This window comes from Nuphar pumila, chromosome 3 (assembly GCF_984573655.1).
Source record: "Nuphar pumila chromosome 3, dmNupPumi1.hap1.1, whole genome shotgun sequence".
Taxonomy (NCBI): Eukaryota; Viridiplantae; Streptophyta; class Magnoliopsida; order Nymphaeales; family Nymphaeaceae; genus Nuphar; species Nuphar pumila.
Genome location: NC_143251.1, coordinates 40,320,290 through 40,338,154, shown reverse-complemented (window position 1 = coordinate 40,338,154; position 17,865 = coordinate 40,320,290). Strand labels below are relative to the sequence as shown.

The following is a 17,865-nucleotide window of genomic DNA, read 5'->3' as shown; positions in this document are numbered from 1 at the left end:
CTATGGAATGCCTGTCAGCTGATCATCTTGCCTAGTCAGCATCTACGTATCCTGAAAGTTGGAAGGAGTTACTTCTATGTATAACTAACCCAAACATAACAGTTCCCTTAAGATACTTGAGAATCCTTTTAACATGATTTCAGTGATCTTGAGTTGATGTATGCACGAATTGGAAGGCTTTAATCATTGCATAAGATATATCTGGACGAGTGAATGTAATATACTGTAGAACACCAATAATACTTCAATAATGTGTCACATCTTCAAAGGGTTTTCCTTCAAACTTGAAAAGAGTTACATTGACTGATGTTGGTGTGGTCATATGTTTAGCTTCAAGCATATGAACACATTTTAAGACATCCAAAATATATTTCTTTTGAGAAAGAACCAACCCATTCAATGTATAAACAACTTCTATGCCCAAAAAATACTGTAGAAAATGTTTATAAGATGTATGGATATTCTAAAGGCATCTACTCATAACCCGGTACTTATAGAAGCATATGACAATATACTCAACCCTATCTCCACATGTCTATGTTTTTTCTCAACGACTGCATTTTGTTGAGGAATGTAAGGGCATGATATTCAATGCTTAATGCCATGATGATTTAAAAAATTTGAAAATGCATGACTCATGAACTCGCCCCCACCATCACTATAAAAAATTTTGATTGGGAAACCAATTTGTTTTTCATAGTATTTTTAAATATTTCAAAGCAACTCAAAGTATCTTATTTCCTCACCAATGAAAATAACCAAGAAAAACATGAATAATCATCCACAAGTAATAAATAAAATCTATGTCTCTCTCTAGATATCACAAGTGCAGGACCCCACAAATCAACATGCAAAATCTAAAGAAGACAAGACACAATAGTCTTAGCTAATCCGAATGGTAATTTAGATGTCTTCCCAATTACACAACTAAAACATAAAGTAGATAAATGCAAGTTATTATCATGAGACAAAAACTATCTAGAATGAAATATATCCATGACACCCCAACTAAGATGTCCAAGTTTGCAGTGTCATGTTTTTGGTGAGGTATCATTCTGAGCAAAGAGATCCTAAACTCCTCATTTCCTTTGCTCTAAACATATAGACCTCCCTCACTTTGACCCTTTAGGAGGGTAGACCAGTTCAACATATCCTTAACATGGAAACATGTAGGGTGAAACTCAAATATGCAATTATTATCATGAGTGAAATGAGCTAGTGAACATAAGGTTTTTCTTAATTTGAGGAATGAGAAACATATTCTTTAAAACAAAAGATCTATCCTTAGAAGGAAGAGTAATAGTACATGATGTGGTTATGAAAAGATTAGCACCATTACCTAGCATAACTGTTTGTGGACCTTGATATTATTATTTTTTGACATATCTCCTTACTCTAGGGTCATATGGTGAGTTGCTCTTGTATTTGGGTACCTGATGACATATTTAAAATCGTAATAAAAGCTTTGAGAATATCTTAACAATTTCTAGCTGAATAATTTTTTTGAAACTGATAGTTAACCACTTGCTGATTGAAATTTCTCTTATCCTAACTACTATTACCCCTACACTGGTTGTTTCCTGTATAAAATTCATGACCATGACCACTAAAATTTATAAAATTGTTCATGCCCCTGCCTCTACCACCATTTTTTCCTCCTCTGAACTTACTAGAAAATCCTTGATTATGACCTCTTCCTTATTGAGCAAAGAAAGCATTGACAAAAGTGTCTTGAGAGGATCTCTGATTTAATAGTTGGATTCACTTTTCTTGATTTAGAAACATATCATATAATCTATAAAATGAAGAAAGCTTCCAAGAGTAGTCACAGTAGTGACAAAACTTTCATACTCATGGGTGAGACCATTCAATGTATATTGAGCAAGATCAACATCAGAAATTGTTTCACTTGAAGAATCAGATTGGTTCAAAAATTCTATCATGGACTTATCTCCTTTACTAACATCGTAGAGATCTTTGCATGATTCTAAGACTTGAATGAGAAACATATGATTTTTCAAGAGCCACTCATGCTGTCCTGATGATTTGACTGAGTACAACTTTAGTCATGATGGCCTTAATCCAGCTTAAGGTTACTGCCCACGATGGAGGGTTGCTATCCTAGATCCCCCCTTCGCAGCCAACAAAGCTGCACGCTCTTCAGTGAAGCTATCCCTAGTGGAAGGGTGTAGTGTGATTCCAATGCAGGATTCAAGGGCTTAAGCATGAGGTTCCAGTCCATGAGGGGTTTGGCAGCCACACTCGAACCTAGGTCGATCGCAGGGTCTAGGTGCAGAAGATGGGCCAGTTTCGATGTGGTGATGTGGTCTGGTTTGCCTGAGTCAACAGGCGACCCGTTAAGGTCGGTGGGTCCAGATTCAGCGGGTTGGACTGGATCCAGGTGCAGCGGGTGAGCCAGGTCTGGTATAGTTGAGTCAACAAACGACCAGGTTTGGTAGCTGGGTCCAGGTGCAGCAGGTGGGCCGGGTTCAGTGTGGTGAAGTGGTCTGGTTTGCCCACAAAGGTTATTGGGTCCAGATGCAGCGGGTGGACCCCTGAAAAACATTTAAATGTGGGTTGGGTTGGGTCCCAAATAGACACCAACCTATATCTGGTACAGCGTTTGAACGGTTTTGGGTTTTGACGATGGGCAACCAGATTTAGGTTCCAAGATGTAGTTGCATTAATAATGACAACCTTAACTGCGTTGAAAAAGGAGTCTCTTGGGCTTCCACCAGAGAGTTGACGCCGATGACTCCATGGCTGGCCGGATTCCGGCCCATTATTAGAACCAGTGTTAGCAGGGGGGGTTCAATGGCAGACTTGATGAAGACGAAGGCCTACTCGCAACTGACGACGCCTCCTTATAGTTTTCCTTCACCAAAGAAACCCATAAGGATCCAATCTTAACTGGCTGCGTGGGGCTGCTATATGATCGTCCTTGATGAAGGGCAGAGGGTTGAAGGATACCCTCTCGTCATTGACATGTTTACGAAACGCTTGTTCATCGACCTCGCGCTTTCTTTGTTTGCACGTAACCAGTCACAAACCGTTAGGTTCAGATTGTTCATGGTCACGGCAAGATCACACGCTCTGCATATGACTCTTCTTCAGAAGCTCAATGTGCAGCAAAAGCCACACCATGCAGTAATCACAAGATCTAGCTTTTGAGTTTCGGACCTTTTGCAGGAGCGCCTTCCATGATTTCTCACACTTGGTTTCTCTACCTTCAACCAGCCAGGCTCATCTAGATCCTCTGCTTGATGAACTTAATCACGTCGCCGGAATAAAGGGCCCCTTCGTTAAGACATGACTGGATCAGTGATGAAAGGTTTTCAAAGAATTGATTGTTCAACGAGAGGGGGGATTTCTAACAAGCTGGCCCAACTTGGTATTAGCAGGGAATGATTAAAGTGGAAGAGGCTAAACCAGGGCAGCAAGTGGCTTCTCATCATCTGGTGTTCGCCCAGGGTTGTTTATTCTGTATAGAGTTTTGTAAGTATTGTTATGTATGTGAATATATAAAACTGAGTTACCTTTCCTTAAAAAAAAAAAAAATGAGAGGGGACTTCTCGAGTCTCTTCGTCTGGTTTGTTAGATGATGCATGCCCAAAGCAGCCAAAGCTTCACGAAGCAGTTCAAGATTACGGAACCAGGGCTTGGAGCTCGATATGTTCCAAACGGGCTCGCAAGCAGGTTTTAATGGTTGTTCTAATGCCGATTGAAATAGGTCGAAGGGCTCCTCATAGCTTCTTCGTGTCATCGTTAGGCTGTTTGATGAATAGGAAAGGGAAGCTGAAGGACTTTCTCTCTTCACACGCTTCAAGCAACGTATGGGGGGATAGTCCGTAGGAACGCGTTCACCTCTCTTGAATCAAGGGTTCCCAAGTCCAGGCATTCCTTGAGGGCACGTCCCGTACACTGCACGGGACGAAATGGCCATTCGTTACATGTTTTCTAACAAACATGGGACACGGCAGATGCATGGAACACTGTCCGCCGCGTCCAGAAATCGCAGCAAATACCGTTCCAGCCCCCTGTTGCAAAAAGAATAGGGACGGGGAACAAACACGTAAGCAAAAAAAATATTAACCACCCACACTCTCTCGCTCTAAACCCCTCCCCCCCCCCCCCCCCCCCCAAAACCCCATTTCTCTTGGTCTCTCACCCTGACCCAAACTCCCATTCTCTCATCTCGTCTCTCTCACCCTCTGGCAAACCTCTTTTGTCCGTTGATGCGCAGGGCAAGCTCCTCTCTCTCTAGTCCCTCTGGCGGTCCTCTCTCTCCGGTCCCTCCGACAAACCTCTCTCTTGATTTTGCATTTTAAACTCCATTTTTTCAATCTATTGAGGGAATGCAAGTTAAGGTTAGTAAACCCCCAATTTTTTTAGGGGTTTTGTATTGTAATCATTGGTGATTGATTAGGGTTGGTGAACGATAAGCTCTCTTTCCTTTTTTGGACATTTTTCTTTTTGCCCACAAGGCAATGAGTGCTTCCCACAGGCCCAGAATGCATTTCACCGTGATAGTATTGTCGAGCTCGCTAAGGAAGGTTGATGGAAAAATCCATGTAGTTCAAGTTCTGTTTTGACATGATGTGACAGTACAGGAGTGAAAACTTAGTTTTCCAAGCTTTTGATAAAGCTTCTAGCAAAAATTCCAGACAAGGAATGCAAGCACACCTGATTAAATCTCATTTTCTGAAGATTCAAGAAGTTGCTTAGGCTTCCATAAACAGTTTCAATGAATGAAGATTTCTCATACTTCTTATATTGCCTTTTCTCGTAGTCCTTGGCTCTCAACTTTTTGATGCAAAAAATCAAATGTGGTATGTGTTTTGAGTCCTTTTATCTAGAATTAAATAGTTATTTGTATTCCCATTTATTTTGAAAAACTAGCATATTTGTTTGAAAAACTTGCTTTTCAGAAAAATACCATGGTGTAGAGATTTATACAGTTTTATCAAGTGTACAACTATTGTCTCATGCCTATATATCAGAAGAGGGGCAATTTCATGTTTTGGTTTCAACCTATAACTAAGTTGCCTCAGCCAAAATGCTTTAAGATAGTAATATGGTGATTCACTTATGTCAAAAGGTAAGGCAGGTGTCCATGGAGTTTTGGATGGTTTTTTCTTTTTTCTTTTCCCAATGCATGGTGTATGGTGTATGTATCCCATTAGCCAACTTCATGTTAAATGTATGATTTGTTATATATGTTTAAGGGTAGGAAGTACTAATATTTGTCTTGCTATTTCAGGTTTTCATTTCTTTCCAGTTGCTTGCATAGTACATATATAGATACGTAGGTACATGTGCACACATATATGTCACAGTTACCAAATCTTGCTATTTTCTTGTACTCCCATTTAGAAATCGATTGATATTTTCTTTCTTTGTTTTCAATGACAATTTGCACAATTAATCTTCACTTATTATTCTAATGTGTTTGTTAGTGTTACGATGAAAATTATACTTATGAATGCAAATGTTCAAAATGGCTGAGTAAAGCACGAGAAGTAGTATAGCCTAGCCAGACTGAAAAAATGCAATGAAGTATACTCCAGGTAGACTATTTATTCGACTGCGTGTTAAAGTAGTCTAGAAGAATAGCTGGAAAGAAATGTTTAGGGGGTTTAAAATAAAAGGCTATGAGGATGGTGGAGAGTAAAATAAAGGAGAAATTTGATCTAGAAAAAAATCAAGAACAAGTTAAGGTGGGTCAGGCCCAACTTAACAATAATGAACCAAATGGAACACTTTGGGATTTGGAATGGGATAGTGAACTAAAGATGCTTGTGGTAGATACTGAAATATGAGTTGAATATGTAACAAAAAACTCAACATAAAAGAATTATAATAAACCAGACAAATGGAGATATTATGAACATGCTGTAGAGATTTATGGATAATCAACTGATACATGCAGTTATAGGACCATCATATCCGAAGTACAACTAACACCATCTCCTATCGAACATGGCATAGAGGAACTAAACTCATTATCATAAGCTCCAGGTGATGAGACACCCATGAATAGCCTACCACCAAGCATGACCTTATGTTTCAACAGGCATTCAAATCAAAGAGAGCACAAACATCACAATGATGATCAGGTCGTGGATATGCTATACAACCTTTGTGAGTATGTGACCTGATCTTTCAACAAGCATTCAAATCAAGGAAAGCGCAAACATCACAATGATGATCAGGTCGTGGATATGCTATACAACCTTTGTGAATATGTGAAGAAAATCAACGATACTAACCCCTGCAAAATGGCAACACAATGTAATGTTGTATTAAAAGAAATGTTGGATACTGGTGAGATTACCCATCTCACGTGTGTGAAGGCATTAGACTTATTGATAGCCTCTAAGAACACAACTACGTTCCTGAGCATGGATCCATCTTGTCAGGTTGATTGATTGTACTATAAATTGTCTCCCAATGTTTAGGTATGCATTTCCACTGATTGTTTAAGGTTATCACATTGTTAAATGTTCAATATTGCTTTTGTGCACGTTAAATGTTTCTCAATTGAAATATTGTTTATTATAACAGTGTTAAACATTTAAATGTTGTATGTTATAATAGAGTTAAGCATTCATATTATTCTTATTCAATTGTATCCGTAGCGAATATGGTTGTAGTAAATGAGCATAGCACTGCAGACTCAAACTAGGTAATGAAAAACTATTAACTATGGCCGTTGGCCATAGTTAGTGCTGACTATTAAGTACGACCAGGGGTTGTGGTTAATGACTTTAGGATGACTATTAACTACGGCCCATGGCCATAGTTATTGGTATTTTTTTAGTTATTCATTTACCAAATGGCACATCACTTGTCGTCATTATCAACAAAATAAATACTTAATTATGAAATTATAAAGAGATCCCCGAAAGAGAAACAAAGACGAATACCAAATAACCAGCAAATATAAATCTCTCGATACTGAATCCAAAACTTCGAGCAACAACCAGCTGCAAGGTTTATCTAAAATGATAAAAAAGAAAGGAAAAAAATTATCCAAAAGCAAGCAAATAGATCCCTAAATAGCTAGCTACTAAAATGTCTGATCAAGGATGACTAGATTGAAGTGCTGCAATGCAAGATTAGCCAAGATAACCTACTATGATCAAGAAACTGGAGAGTCATTCAAAGGCAACCCAGCCAACTGATCAGTCAGGGGGTTTCCTTGCTGCTGTTGAACACTCGGCAGGACTTCCATTGCCTCCGCAACTTTTTCTCTCAAGGCCTCTGGAGACTACAGCAAGTGCAGCATCTCCGGCTGGTCCATCTCAAGTAGCATGCCAGTCACATAAGAGGGAAGAGACTTTCACCCAGCATCTGAAAGTTAACCCAAAAAAGGTTATATCACTATCATGCTCATCAAAATAATAGTTCATCAATACCACATGATCACTATAGTCAAATTAAAAATGGTACATCAAAAATCATGAGAGCGCAAGGTAGATATGTCCATGAGAATAGCATAAACAAGATTTAGAAATATCAACAACATTGCTAGATCAGCTAAGAATAGTTAATACAACTGTCACTAGCAAAACCCAATCAAGAATTCCTCATAGTTCTTGTGAGATGTTCCACGATGTCTAGTTTGCATATTGAACAAAGAAAAAATAAAAAACTGTAAATATCATTAAAACTCACCTTGCAAATCCAAAATCAGCTATCTTTAAACTAGTGTGATTATCATTAGAAGAAAGGAGAAGATTCTGCATCCAATGGTTTCAACAACTACAAATTAACCAATAATTATACTTGGAAAAACATTTTTGTAACATAATGCACATGATTGATCAAGTCACAAGTCATAGAATAAGTAAAACATCACAACCAACCTGGGGCTTCAGATCGCGATGAAGAATATTGTTTTCACGGAGGATATTTAACCCAACAGCTGTAAAACAAAAACACAATATCAAGTAGAACTCAACTGAATAACAACTGTCTATGACATGGTTTTAAAATTTCCAAATGTCATAAGATAGTTCTTAAGCAAAAGAATCCATGAAGTTACATGAATAAAGCAGGAGCGAATCAGAATTTCTACAGTACATTTAAGCATTTATCTCAAGTCCTTGAGGACATAAACACATCTCCTGTTTTGCCCTTAACAATTCTTGAGTAGCATATGAGACCTTGTATCAGTTAGCATAATTGATGGTACTTTTATTACAACCATAACCTGCATGAGTAACATAACCTGTTTTGGTTGAGTGCACTCTCAATAGCTGCTTTCATCACATCAACATTCTTTCGAGCAGCAATTCCCTTGTCATAAAAGTCTAACCTCTCCTTCACCTGTTCTCGGAGCTTTTCACCAAAAATGTTGGTGTTGGTCTCTATTTACATGGGAGTATCAATGTCAGCCAGTACAACTTGAAAAACAATTATGATTATACAGTGACAAGGCTAACTATAATATACAACAAATAAAAGCTTACCAGAAAAGCAGTCTTGCAGTTGAACACTTATTTGCAAGGTATCGAGCCAAGCGACCCTTGTTCCGAGCAGAAGCACGACCAATAAAAGATGAATGAAAGATAAGACCATATTTGGGGGTATTTCCCCGAGTTTTCAATACCCTATGCATAGAAAGAGAAAGTAGTGGATTCATTAGATCCTACTTATGGGGGTAAGCAATTCTAAGATGATAAATGAGATCAGCTGTTCACAAGCAGCATAAGCTTGGCTTGTTATGAAATTGTCCAGACTTGGTCACTCAGCTAACAATTCATGTTCAAGAAATCAAAGACTCAGCTGGTCAAGGTCGGACCACTCATCTCTTTGTCCAAATTCCTTTCTCTGATGGTTAGGCCCTTACTGGTGGTTAAGACATTTATCTTGAGGGAAAAGGTCAGGCATCGTACACCTTTCAGTCGCATATGTACACAGTCTTTTTCAAAGAAAACAAGTTATGAAAGAGAAAAAATAAAAACAAAAACCTACAAATACAAGCACAACTATAACATGAATCCTGCAGCCTAGTGTTGGCCCATGTTTGGATAGTTTACACCAATGTGTGCATGTGAAAAAGAGCTCAAAAACAAAAAAGAAGCAAAAACATCTAGCAAAAAAAATTGATTCAACAGTAAAGAATTTTGTATTCTTCATGGTAGGGTGATGCAACATTGCACACCCATAATCCAGGGGATATGAGCAAACCACCAGCAGTCGATGTTCATGAAAAATCTCTCTCTCTCTCTCTCTCTCTCTCTCTCTCTCTCTCTCTCTCTCTCTCTCTCTCTCTCTCTCTCTCTCTCTCTCTCTCTCTCTCTCTCTCTCTCTCTCTCTCTCTATCTATCTATATATATATATATATATATAGTGGCACTTCCAGTACAACTACAAAAAAGAAAAAAAATCAGAACAGAATTGACCTATATTAAACAGAAGATTCATATTTGTGCTCAAACACCACATCATTGATATCAATTAAGAAAGGCACAAAATTTATAGGAAATAATTTGAAATAAGTCAACCCTAAATCAGTAAAAATCTGGCCACAGTGATATTCAATTCAAAACGCATGTCATTCACATCAAATACACCATAAAACCAAAGAAAAAGATGAATCATGCAAAACCCCAAATTTCTAAATGTAAATCAAGGCCATAGTGATGGGGAAATACAATGAGAGAGAGAGTATTGTCATCGAGGAAGCTGCTAAACATGCTGGAAAGAGAAACCTATGATAAACAAAATAATGATAGAATTATAGAAAGAGCGATAGAAAAGGAATCGCCATGCTTTTCCTAGGCTATAACCACAAAAACAACAAACAAGTCATACACAATGGCCAAGCTATTTGTTGCCTCATATAGATGGTGAGGGCAACAATTTTCTTTTTACGAGTAAACACCAAATAAGAAATGAACATCCTCTTTCAGTCTATGTTTATCAATAAAGAAAACTTGTGTATCTTATTCCCAAAAAAATAAACAAAAGGCAAGCTTGTCTACAATAAAAGACAGTGGTGCTCTATGGATGAGTAATAAGATTTCATTTCATTAATCAAATGAGAGACTTAAGCACAAAATATAACGGTTCACAAGCAGATTAGATCAACAAGAAAACTAAACATATGCAATTAGTAAATAAAGAATTGAAGAGGAAGCAAGGAATTTACCGCTTCTAGCTGCATCCGACTTGAATTGACCCACACAAAAGCATGCTTTGGTGGAGGTTGGGGAACATTTTCATGGGGAATCCCCGCTTAAGTTGCAAAACACAAAGAGAAAGAGGAAAATGAGATGCTTTGGTATTTACATTAACAGATGAGGAGAAGCATAAATGAAGCATGCGATGCAAACACCAAAAAAAGGGAAGAACTTACATAAAACTCTTCTTTCACTTCTTTCTTTTTTCTTGCTCCTATCCTAATCCTCTCATTAAGTCGATCTCTCCAGATTCTTAGCCAATAGACGCTTGAGAAACTTGTAGGTAGTGATCATGGTGGTGGCGGACAAGGACATTAAAGCCCACCTCGGCCCTAACCCTTTGTAACTGGCAGTCCATCTACCTTCCTTCACCAGGTTCCTGAGCGTCTGCCCCACCGTCACCATCCTATTCTCTTCCCCATCCAACACCTGCAGCCTCGTCTTTATGGTGTCGAGGGGCGTGGTAATGAGCGCGGCTACCCCTCCTGCCACGGCTGCGCTCATCCCCTGCACCACCACTACCGCCTTCGAACCAGGCTTCCACCCTGCTCCTCCTCCTCCCTTCTCCTCCTTACTGTCCAAGAAATTAACGTCTCCCAAGATCCCTCTCTGCGTCACCAAGTAGGATGCCAACCACAGCGCGTTGGAAGGGGAGTAGGTGAGGATCGACATCCCGAACCCTCTGTAAAGACCCTCGATCCGTTCGTACACAGGATCATCCAGAAGGCATTGATCCCTCCCCTGTACTTGGTCTTCAACCCTTTCTCGCTCTGGACCATCAGCCGCTGGCTCATGACGTCCATCGGTGTCCACACGAGCTGCGCCGCCACGGCAATGCTCGTCCCGGCCACGGCATTGCTCTTGGTGATCTCTAGGGAGGTCATGTAGAGAGCCCAGGCCAAGATGGTCCCCATAAGGGAGGTGCCGAAGCCCCTGTAGAGGCAGGCGAGGCCCTCATGATGCAGGATCGAGCCTGACGCAGGAAACATGAGAGGGAGAAAAAGAAAAATGTTAATAAAAAAGGAGGAAAAAAAGAAGAAGACGAGGAGAATAAGGAGAAAGAGGAGGATGAGGAAAAAAAAACGCAGATGATGTTGATGACGAGTCCGAGAAAGAGGAACAAGAAATCGAAGAAGAATCTCACCCAATCTCTGCAAAGAAGACGATCAATAGAAGTAGCTCTTTCTTTTGATCATAGATGGCGTAAAGAAGGCACACGTGTTGGCAAATGAGAACCTGCGTGAAGCTGTGTGCGGTTGATCCCCACGATCAGTCCCGAAAATGATCTTGAACTCAAAGAAATTTTCAGGGCAATAAGAGTGTTGGTGGCTAATGACTCTCATCGTACGTACAACCCCAACTTTCTCTTTTTATAATAATACCACGTTCATGTAACCTTTACCAACTGATTCTTATTAACTTTTTATCAAACCGCTCTCATTTTTTAATATTGTTATTCTGCTATTCTTTTTAATCGCACGAGAGATCCTTTATATAAAAATCAACAATACAAAATCTCATTAATATTGTTATTCTACTATTCTCTCTAACTATACGAGAGATTCTTTATGCAAAATCAAAAATACATAAAGTCATAAATAATCAATTCATTTTCATAAATGTGATCACATATAATGCATTGTCATACATCAAAATAAATAAAAAATACTCATCTCCTTTACATGTTGAGAATACAATCTCGGTGTTAACTTTTTAGTAAGAGGATCCGCAGCCATTTTCTTTGTCTCAATTGTATCAATACATATCAGATAATTCTCAGTCATTTCTTTAACAACAAAATATTTTAACTTCATGTGTCGACACATGATTAAGCTCTTGTTGTTATTTGAAAAAGGCATGCGTGCTTCATTATCACAAAAGGTCTTTAGTGATCTTTCAATAGAGTTCACAATACCAAAATCCATAATGAAGTTTCTTATCCAAATAGCCTAAGATAAAGTCTCGTATAGAGCAATAAATTTCACCTCCATGGTATAAGCAACAATTGTAAACTGTTTTTCACTTCTCCATAAGACAACACCACCTGCCAATAGAAAAATGTATCCAGTAGTGAATTTTTTACTGTCGAGACATCCTCCTAAGTCCGCATCAGAGTATCCAATGACCTCTAGGTGGTCAACTTTTATGTAGGTCAACACGTAGTCATCCGTTCCTTGTAAATAGTGATTATCCTTCTTTGCTGTCTTTCAGTGCATAATGTTTAGATTTGACTGATATCTACTAGGCATTCTCACAACAAATGTTATATCAGATTGTGTGCAGGTCTGCGCGTACTGCAAACTCCCAACCGTTGAAGCATATGGGACAGTTGTCATTTGAGCCTTTTCATTATCATCTTGAGGACAATCCTTTAAGCTCAATTTATTCTCTTTCACTATGGGTGCCGAACCAGGAGAACAATTTTTCATCTCGTATCTTTTAAGAACCTTAATGATATAGGATTTCTAGGATAGACCAAGGACACCCTTAGTTCTGTCACGATGGATCTCAATTTCAAAAACATATATGGCCTCACCCATGTCCTTTATATCGAAATGAGAGAAAAAAAATCTTTTGTCTCATGTAATAGACTCAAATCATTAGTTGCAGGAAGAATATTGTCAATATATAAAACCAAAAATTATGAACTTACTTCCACAAGTCTTAATGTAAATGCAATGATCAACAATGTTTTCAGTGAATCCAAAGTTCATAATTACCTTATTGAACTTTTTATATCACTGGCGGAAGGTCTGTTTAAGTCCATAAATTGACTTCTTCAATTTGCAAACTAAATGATTTGAGTCATCTAAATTGAAACCAGGAGGTTGTTGCATGTATACCTCCTCTTTCAGATCATCATTTAGGAAGACAATTTTTGCATCCATTTGATGTAGCTCTAAATTAAAATAAGCTGTGAGGGTCATGATTATCCTCAATGATTTCTTAGTTGAGACAGAAGAAAAAGTCTCGTTATAATCAATGCCCTTCATTTGTGTGAAACCTTTTGTAACAAGACTAGTCTTATACTTCTTCACTTTACCTTTAGAGTATGTTTTGGTCTTATAGACCTACTTACAACTAACAGGTCTAACTCCATCAGGTTGAGGCACAAGATCTCACACTTGGTTCTTTGCTATAGAGTCAAACTCTTCTTTCATGACATTAATCCAATGTGTTGATCTTTCACTTTTAATGACTTCTACAAAGGTGAAGGGATCATCATCAATATCTATGAAATTATTAGACTCTTGCAAATACATCACATAGTCCAGATGGATAGCAGATTTTTTGGTCCTCGTAGACCTCCATCCAAGTGTTACAGGTGGTTCAAAATGATCTTCTGTATCCTATTGTTATTGTATATCCTCATCAACAACTGACACTATTTGAGATTGATGTTCATTAATCAGACTTTCTTTGATATTATCCAAAGAGACAATGATAGAAAAAACTAGGTCTTTCTCCTTCGTAGGTATAAAACCTAAATCCTGATTTCCTCAAAATCAATATTTTGAGATGCATCTATCCCAATAGAATCATTTTGAAGAAATCTCACTTTATCTGTTTCCACTATTTGTGGTGTATGACATGGACAATAAAACCTAAAGCCTTTTGACCTTTCTAGATAACCAATGAAAAATCCATTAGTCATCCTAGAATCAAAGGCTTTTATATGTGGGTTATATAATTTAGCTTCTTCTCGACATCCCAATATGCTCATATATGATAAAGAAGGTATTATACATGTCCATAACTCGTAAGAAGTCTTCTGAACAACCTTCATAGGAATCATATTCAAAATATGCACTATTGTCCTAAGAACTTTACCCTACAAGATCAAGAAAAGGTTTAAGTGATTCAACATCGCTTGAACCATTTCTTTAAGCATACACTTTCTTCTTTCAGCTACACTATTCTGGTAGGCACTACCAGGTATGGTATACTGAGTGAGGTACAATGTCTTTCTCTTTTAAAAATCGTGCTAATAGCCCTTTCTTTTGTCCCATCTCAGTTAAACAATCATAATATTTGCCACATCTATCAAACCTGACAACCTTAATAACTTCATCAGTTTGTTTCTCTACTTCTTTCTTGAAGTCCTTAAAAACCTTAAAGACTTCTGATTTTTCAAATAATAAGTAGAGATACATATACCGTGAGTAATTGTCTATAAATGTGACAAAATACTTTTCACCCGCATAACATGATGAAAAAGGGCCACAAATATATGTATGTACTATCTTCAACTTTTCATTAATGTATTTAACATCTTTCTTATACGTATTAGACTGTTTAGCCTTTATGCAGTCAACGCATGGCTCTATATCTATGAAATCAAGGGATTCAATGATTCCTTCTTTCACAAGTCTTTGGACTCTCTCTTTCGAGATATGTCCTAACCTTCAATGCCAAAGCAAATAGGATTGATTTTTCTTTAGACCACATTTATTGTTAATCAATGTGTTCTCAATAGAATGAGATTCATGAATTTGGAATTCAGATTCTAACAGATACAAACCATCACACATATATGCAGAACCTATATTAACAAATTTTTTGATAATAAGAAGCTTGGAGTTTTCAAATTTAAAACTAAAACCAAACTTATCAAGTTTTAAAATTAAAATCAGATTTCAACTATAGGATAAAACATAAAATGTATCAACCAAATCCAAAATAAATCCTGATTTCAACGCAACTCTGCAGGTTCCAATATTTTTGACATGTGAACACATCTTACTTCCTGAGAAGGTGTTTCTTTCATGCTCAGTTGGTTCCCTTTTGTTAAGAAATGCCGGCAAAGAGTTGACAATGTGTATCGTGGCACCCAAATCAATCCACCAATTATGCAATGAAGCATGAATCAAATTGCACTCATGAGAAACGAATGACTTATTACCTTTATTCTCGAACAATTTCTTATGCTTCAAGCAATCCACACCTTCTTATGCCCCTTCTTCTTGTAGAAGAAATACTTTATAGAAAAGCCTTCTGCCTGGGATTTAGCTTTCGCTTGAGAGTTAAAACTCTTTCCAGAGGCCTTATTTTTTCTTTTAAAGAAACTTATTTTTGACCCCGACCTCTATTTTTCCTTATAAGAGGTCATATGTGTACTTGGCACCCTTTCACCCTTCAGTCTTTCCTCTTCTTCAATACACTTAAACAAGAGGTCATTAAAAGATCATTCATTGTTATGTGTATTGTAGGAGATTTTGAAGGGTTCATATTTAGTAGGCAATGAAGTCAAAATCAAATGGACCAAGAAAGAATAAAAAATGGTAAACTTCATATCATTAAGCTGAGATGCAATATTTCTCATTTCCAAAATATGTTGTCGAATGTGATTATGGCCAATATATTTCATAGATACTAATTTGGATATAAGCGTACTGGCCCTTGCCTTATTAGAACTGACAAATTTAGCCTCAATGGCTCTTAGAAATTCCTTCACAGTCCTGCAGTGAGGAATGACGCCTCAAATATTCTTAGCCACTCGAGATTGCAAAAGCAATAGGCTAAGTCTGTTCAAGCGCTCCCACTTCTCAGAGGCAACCTTCTATTCAGTTGTGTTGTGCTCTGCTCTGTAAGAGTAGGATGTTCATAGGTTTTAAGGGCCAAATCAAGGTCAATGTAACCCAAAGTGAACAATACTATTTTTTTTTTCAGTCTGAAAAATTAGATTCGTCTAGAAGGAGAATGCTACTAGAATCGACGATAAGGAAAGAACCTGATAAAACAATGAACGAAAGATAAAACTTTATTATTACTTAGACGAAACTTATGATGAAAAGGTAAATATTGAGACCCTTTATTATTCACCTTTTCTGAGACAAGCATAGTTGAGCCATTATCGTTTCACTTTAGTAAAAACCACAATACTCATAGTTGTTCTGTCTCTTCAATTCACAAGGAATTGACTTTAGTTTGTGAAACTAGCAGATCATGAAACCAGAGACAATTCAGCATTGTACCTTTGGGTACGAACATGCTTCATGGACTAGAATACACATCCACTATTACACCCTGTATGAATTTGAAATACAATAACCTACCTTTGGATATACTCATTATTTCATAAAGTTACACACAATCATAATATCGAATCTTAATACGGTTCAAAGAATCCTTAATCAACACAACTCAGATTACTTTTATGATTGCATAAATCGGTCAATCAAAATCTTTTACTGAAAATATATTTGTATTATAGAGCATGCACATGCACACATGTTAATACATGTATAATCATAACAAAATATATATTATATCATTAAAATACAAGTTCATACTTCAACTTATATGCATAAACAAATTTTGATAATAAAATGTCATGAATTTAGTCATAATTCATGCTTAAAAATATTATGTATAACTTAACAAATATAAAACACATAAATTAATGTGCATAAGACATATTTTCTTAACAATGAACACTTATAAAGCATGAAAAATAACAAAAGCAAACTCATATGGGTAAAACCCAAGGTCTTTAAGCTGAAACCAGTATGAAAATACCATAAACCGGTCTGAAACGACTTCAAACTAATCATCTAAGGGTTTAAATCAGTTTTGGATCTAATGAATCAGTATAATATATGAACAAAAGCTCATAAAACTCTATAATCGAAAGAGAAAATCCTTGTCTTTTCATGGATTCATAAAAACAGGGTCTCTACATTTCAGAACCGGTGAAAAACTGAAAGGAACTAGTAAAAAATGATTCTGAACTGGTCTTGAAAAGGGCTGTATCGATCACTGATCCGGTTCAGGTTTAAATAGTGTCTAGACCTTGTTACAAATCCTATCTGGTCCAAACAGGATATGGGTCTTACCTCATTCAAATAGGATCTGGGTTTAACCTCATCCAAATAGGATATGAGTCTGACCCGATCCATCTGGACCTGGGTCAAACCCGATCCAAACATATTCTAGATCATGACCTAGTACATCCAGATCGAACCAGCCCCGAAACCCAAATGGGTCCAATTTTGATCCGATGGATTGGGAGTATCTGATCCAAACCTTTTGGATCAGACCCAGACCTGAAAGCTAGATGGGTCAAGATTTGGATCTTGGGTCCAGTAAAACCAGATCAGACCTTGAACTCAAATGGGTCTGGGTCCAATCCAAGACCCTAGGTCTGAGCCATGGATCGGGTACCGATGTGATCCACTGGATCCATCACAAATTCAGATCTGGATGGTGTCCTCACCGAAACGGGTGGAAAACTCGATTCACCTGCAATATATCCAGGTCTGGATCAGACCGATGCAGACCCAGATCCAATACCCGATTCACGGTGATTGAGTTTGGATCGGGGCATTATTTCATATTGGGTTGTGTCCGAAACTGGCCCGTACTAGAACCGTAGCCACGATAAAACAGAAACCGAATAATGCATTCGGTTTCTGATTAACCATTTCAGTTTCTCAGAAAAAATAATGCCTTCAGTCAACCCACGTCTACCATCAAAAGAGAATGCCCCCCCTATGATTTTTGGCGACGACGGCCGGATGACCGACCATAGCAGAAAAAAACCCTTTCGACCTTGTAGGTTATAGGGGACGTTGCTGGTGATGTTGCCGGTGAGGCGGCGACCCCCGACAACATCCAACTCTTGCTCCCCATCGAGGGCACCTCCAGCAACTCGGCGACTGCGGCATCAGGTTGG

General features: G+C 37.9%; 1 pseudogene across 1 annotated transcript; it reads right to left on the bottom strand.

Moving 5' to 3' along the window:
- Positions 1 to 7,168: 7,168 nt before the first annotated feature.
- On the bottom strand, positions 7,169 to 11,179 carry LOC149842670 (uncharacterized; annotated as a pseudogene). The gene is made up of 6 exons (XR_016430977.1): positions 10,367 to 11,179; positions 10,160 to 10,245; positions 8,475 to 8,615; positions 8,234 to 8,372; positions 7,869 to 7,927; positions 7,169 to 7,764 (listed from the first exon to the last, which is right to left on the bottom strand). The product of XR_016430977.1 is annotated as an uncharacterized LOC149842670 (transcript).
- Between the last annotated feature and the right edge of the window lie 6,686 nt (positions 11,180 to 17,865).